The following is a 5,591-nucleotide window of genomic DNA, read 5'->3' on the forward strand; positions in this document are numbered from 1 at the left end:
TGGTACCTGGGAGCTACCTAATGCAGTTAGTCACCATATCTCCATTCCACCAGCTACTCTTCTTAACAGCTGAGTAGTTACAATCAGAGCAGTTACTTTCAGCAGAACACCTATGAGAAGCCAAGAAGCTAGGGACAACAGAATAGCTGTTTTCAATAAAGTAGCTATGGGCAGCAGCATCCTATTAGTTACCTGCTCAGAACAGATCCTATAGCCAGACTCCAAGTCAATATAGCCAACAGAACAAGAGCTATGGGCAGTGGAGTTCATTCCTACAGAATCACCCCAGCAGCATGGATGTTTATGGGCAGAAGTCTGGAGAATTTTCTGGACCAGGGGAGAACCAGAGCTTGAGTGGCTCAGATAACAGAGTCAGGGGAATAAGAGAATTAGATCATGGAGGCATGAGCAGAAGTGGGCAGGGTGGAGGACATGGTGGAATGGGCAGCTCTAGAGAGCAAGGTAGCTTTAATAAGCCATGAATGAAGGACCAGATATTGATCTAGCCCTTCCTATAGATCCCAATGAAGACTCTGACAACAGTGCAATTTCTGTGCAAGGATTAAATGACAATTTGGTTGTGGATGATCTGGCAGACCTCTTTAAGCAAAGTGGGTTGTCAAGATGAAGAAGAGAATTGGACAACCTATGATCCATATCTATCTGCATAAGGAGAGAGGAAAGCCTAAAGGTGATGCCACGGTGTCCTATGAAGATCCACCAAAAGCCAAGGGTGCTGTGGAATGGTTTGTTTGGAACAATTTTCAAGGAAACAAACTTAAAATTTATCATGTCTGAAAGAAACCTCCAATAAACAGCATGCAGGGTGGCATGTCACCATGTGGGGGCAGAGAGATGCCACCACCACTTCAGGGAAGACTTGGTGGCACAGGAAGTCTCAAAGAACCCATGGTTTGCAAGGGAGGCCATGGAGGAGACAGGAAGCTTTCACCCAGGAGGGATCCAAGGCTCCAGAGAAAACCCCTTTGGAGGATGAAATGTCCAGCACCTAGCTGGAGTCTGGCAGACTGCCGAAATGAGAACTTTGTCTGGAGAAGAGAATTCAAACAATGTAAAACCTCTAGTTCCAAGGTCTTCCTCCTTCCTCCATTTCCACCTTGAGGTGTTGATAGTATATGAGGCAGCCCTGGTGGCATGCAAGGAGAAAGAGGTGGATTCATCGATCTTGTTTGTTCTGGAATAGTATTCAAAAGTGGAGTTAGAGGAGGCTTCCAACATGGACCAAGTTGGCTTCGTTGGAGGAAGACAAGGTGGTCCTGTGGGTCTTCATGGACCTAGAATGGAATAGATGGGAGGAAGAAGAGGCATACTAGGAGGTCCTGAGAAAGTGGATAAAGGCTAGAACCTTCAGTAATGCAGAGACCTGTAGAGCTTCATTGATGACAATCTTTATTTTTCAAATCGGGATATATTTTAAATTTTTAATTCAATATTTATAATGTTGGGGACAATCTTATGATTATTCCTTGTCCATTCATTAGTATTATCACCACTTGTGAAAAATATTAAAACAAGTTCAATAGTTACAAAAAGAAAAGAAACCGTCTACAACCATAAACATTTTTGCTGTTACAATGGTAGTTTTCTTAATGACTAGTGTCTTTGTTCATAAGACTATCAGAAATCTATGCATTCCATTACTCATGAACCATGTTCACTTTAGAACAGGCCACAAATACAACCAGACAAATGCTGTGTACCACAACATTAGATATGCTGCCAATGTGGCATTAATGGTAGTGTTTTACTAAAATGGACATTGATGAAGTTCACAGTATAAAAAGCTGAGTATCTTTATTCTTCCAGTAACTTGAATGCACTCAGGTGCTATAAAATGTACCCAACAGTGCTGAATTTTCTTGGCCAATACTAACTTGATTTCTCATGTCCAATCTCCAAAGTTTGTGGTATCTTCAGCAAGAAGGACTTGCTATAACATTCAGGTTGATAATCAGGACCAATGACAGAAGTGTATATTATTTTGGGTGTCTCTAGAAACTCAGAACAAATATTCAAGTGGAGGCATCCCACTTTTAAGTCAGCAACCTATGTTTTCTGAGATAAAGGTAATGCTCTGTTAAAAATAAGCCCAAAGAAACAGACAAGCACAGATAAAAATTCCATTTGGACCCTCAGTCATCCATAGTGTTATTACCTCCTGCATACCTTCATCTATTTCCCTAGTTTATATAATGCCAAGTAGTTTCCTGAAATGATTGAGCACTCTCATAGAGGCAGAGGAGAGGGAAGAGGAGATGGGGTCTTGAGGAGGGGAAACTTGGAGAGGGGTTAACATTTGAAATGTAAATAAATAAAATAACCAATAAAAAGAAAATAATTATCATATTTTGCAATAAATATATGCCATGTGCTTAAATGTTTGAGAGTTTGCATATACATATATGTATATATCCATATATGTATGTATGTACCTATGGATGTATAAATGAATTTATGTGCATTTGTATACACATGTCTCATAGTTGATTGTGTGTTGGGAATTTTACATTAATATTGGTTTATATGAATTTTTCTCCTCATAATAACTTAATTATTTAACATAATAAACCCGAATTATTTTATCCCTAAAATATAAGCTTTCATTTAAAAGTGAATTTTTTTATTACTTTTAACTTTTATAGTCCAGTCATTTCCCCCCTCATGATTTGCCCTCTCACAGTTCTTCATCCCATTCCTCTTCACCCCTCTCTCCAGGAGGATTTCTTCCCCAACCCCTACTAGGCCTCCACACTACCTCTCTCATGGATTAGATGCCTCTTCTCTTACTAAGGCCACACCAGGCAGTGCGCTGCTGTATATGTATCCAGCACTTCAGATCAGCTTGTGTATGCTGTCTGGTTCCTGGCTCAGTGGCTGAGATATCTGAAGAGTCCTGGTTAGTTAAGACCAATGGTCTTCCTATGGAGCATCTCTCCTTCTCAGCCCTCTTCTAGCCTTTCTGTAATTCAACCACAGTGGTCCCCAACTTCAGTTGAATGATTGAGTATAAATATCTGCATCTGTCTCAGTCAGCTGTTCTTTTTTGGTCTCTTAGAGGAATACCATACTTGCCTGATGTGTGTAAGCACAACATAGCAGCAGTAATGTGTCATGCCTTGGAGCATCCCTTGAAATAGAACCCAAGTTGGGCAGGTTACTGGACTGCCTTCCACCAGTCTCTTCTCCATTTTGTCCCTGTAGTTATTTTAGATAGGCACAATTCTAGGTCATAGTTTTTGACTAAGGGATAGCAACCCAAACCCTCCACTTGTTACCCTGTCTTTCTACTGGAGGTGGACTCTACAGAGTTCCCTCTCCCCACTGCTGGGCATTTTCATCTAAGTTCTCTCCCTTTGAGTCTTTCACCTCCCAGGGCTCTGGTACTTACTAGGGGGTTCCCCTACATTCTACCCTCCGAGGTTGCACATTTCCATTCATTCTGCTGACTCTCAGGACTTCGCTTCAACCCTCCACCCACACCATAGCTGATCATGTTCCTCTTTTCCCCTCTTCCTCCTCCTTTCTCCCACTTAGTTCCCTCCTTCCCCTGCCTCCTGTGATAGCATTCTTCTCCCTCACAAGTGGGGTTGAAACATCCTCACTTGGACTGTTCTGCTGGTTAACCTTATTCAGTTCTGTGGATTACATCCTAGATATTCTCTATTTCTTTAGCTAATATTCACTTATTCGTGAGTACACACCATTCATGTCCTTTTGGGTCTCAGTTACCTCACTCAGGTTGATACTTTCTGGTTCCATTCATTTGCCTACAAAACTCATGATGTCCCAGTTCTTAATAGCTCAGTCATATTCCATTGTGTAAATGAACCATATTCTTTATCCATTCTTAGGTTGAAGGACATCTGGGTTGTTTCCAGATTCTGGCTATTCTGAATACAGTGTTTTGTTTTGTTTTGTTTTGTTTTGTTTGTTTTGTTTTGTTTTTTTGTTTGTTTGTTTTTGTTTTTTTGAGACAGGGTTTCTCTGTGTAGCCTGGCTGTCCTGGAACTCACTTTGTAGACCAGGCTGGCTTCGTACACAGATATCCACCTGCCTCTGCCTCCCGACTGCTGGGATTAAAAGTGTATGTCACCACACCCGGCTTGGACACCTTTAATCCATTGAGTTACTAAGAGGAAGAAATAGAGGATACTTTAAATTGGCAAGCATAAGGCCAACCTAGACCACATAAAAAAAAACAAAAACCAAAAAAATCTCTCATCCCAAACTTTGAAGGAGTGATTACTTTCCATGGTTGTTACTATAAAATTACTCAATACCCCAGAATGTTCCTATTGATAAAAGAAGATACTTAAATTTCCTAAAATGTGCAGCACTCAGGATAATATGATACTAGCCTATGAGAAATGAGGAATAGCGACAGGCAATATAACCAAACATAATATGAGACTTTTCAGAATATATATATATATATATATATATATATATATATATATATATATATATAATTCAGTAACAACCACAAAACTTAAATGAGTTAATTCGTTTTATCCAATAAAATATTTTTATTCATTATTAGGGGGGTTTACATAATTTACCCTGACTACATTCATTTTCATACTTCCTACATTCACCACACTCCATTTGGTCATCACCTGAAGGAAAGCTTTGCTTCTTTATGCCAAATTTCAATCAAGTTGTAAATTTTTCCAAGCATTTTGCATTTAAAATCTAGATATAAAATGCATTCCAGTATACTCTTTAAAAAATGTTTTGCTCTAGGCACTCACCAAGACTGCTAAGACAGACTCTGGATATGAAGTTCATTGAACAAAGTGGTCTTTGAGCTGCCACAGACTTATATTTATCTTTGATAAGAAAAAAATATTAAAATTGCATACTATATTAGAATGATAGTTCAAATGACTAATTAAATTAAGAGCTAGCTGTTATAAAATGTCACACCACATATATGCACACACACTAACACACACACACACAAGTCAGGTCAGGTGTCTAAGCAAGAATGGACTTCTGGTGTGATGAAATCTCACAGATTCAAACATTCCAAAAATTAATAAAAGCTACACACAGGTAAAATGTGGTCTAACTTTGTAAATGTTACCAATATATGTATTAATTTTGAAAATGAAACAGAGATCTGTTTTGGTTAAAGTTAATGGGAACTGTTGAGAACTTTATAATATATTTATCACTCTATATACTGTGTTCCACATTGTTCTTTACTTGTAAAAATATGTAAAAAATAAAAAAATCATTATCTTTGTTTTATTAGTGCATGGCATGAAGAGAGAGAGAGAGAGAGAGAGAGAGAGAGAGAGAGAGAGAGAGAGAGAGAGAGAGAGAATGAAGTGATGCAAGGAGGGTAGAAGGGAAGGAAAGAAGGAAGGAAAGATACATGAAGAAAAAAGAAGGAAGGAAGGATAGAGTGAGTGACATAGCTATGTTTCTGGATAAATGGAGCTGGAGAATGTACATGAAACTTATGAAACCATAGTTTGAGACCATGAGCCCAACAAAAATTCTCTAATACTTGTAAACACTTATTCATACTGATGTAAGTGTTTAAATATTGTTACAACTGTATC

The 5,591-nt window shown here is 38.7% G+C and overlaps 1 pseudogene; it reads left to right on the plus strand.

Moving 5' to 3' along the window:
• Positions 1 to 478: 478 nt before the first annotated feature.
• On the plus strand, positions 479 to 1,363 carry LOC110314964 (annotated as a pseudogene).
• The last annotated feature ends 4,228 nt before the right edge of the window (positions 1,364 to 5,591 follow it).

The sequence above is a fragment of the Mus pahari genome, unplaced genomic scaffold, assembly GCF_900095145.1.
Source record: "Mus pahari unplaced genomic scaffold, PAHARI_EIJ_v1.1 scaffold_8165_1, whole genome shotgun sequence".
Lineage (NCBI taxonomy): Eukaryota > Metazoa > Chordata > Mammalia > Rodentia > Muridae > Mus > Mus pahari.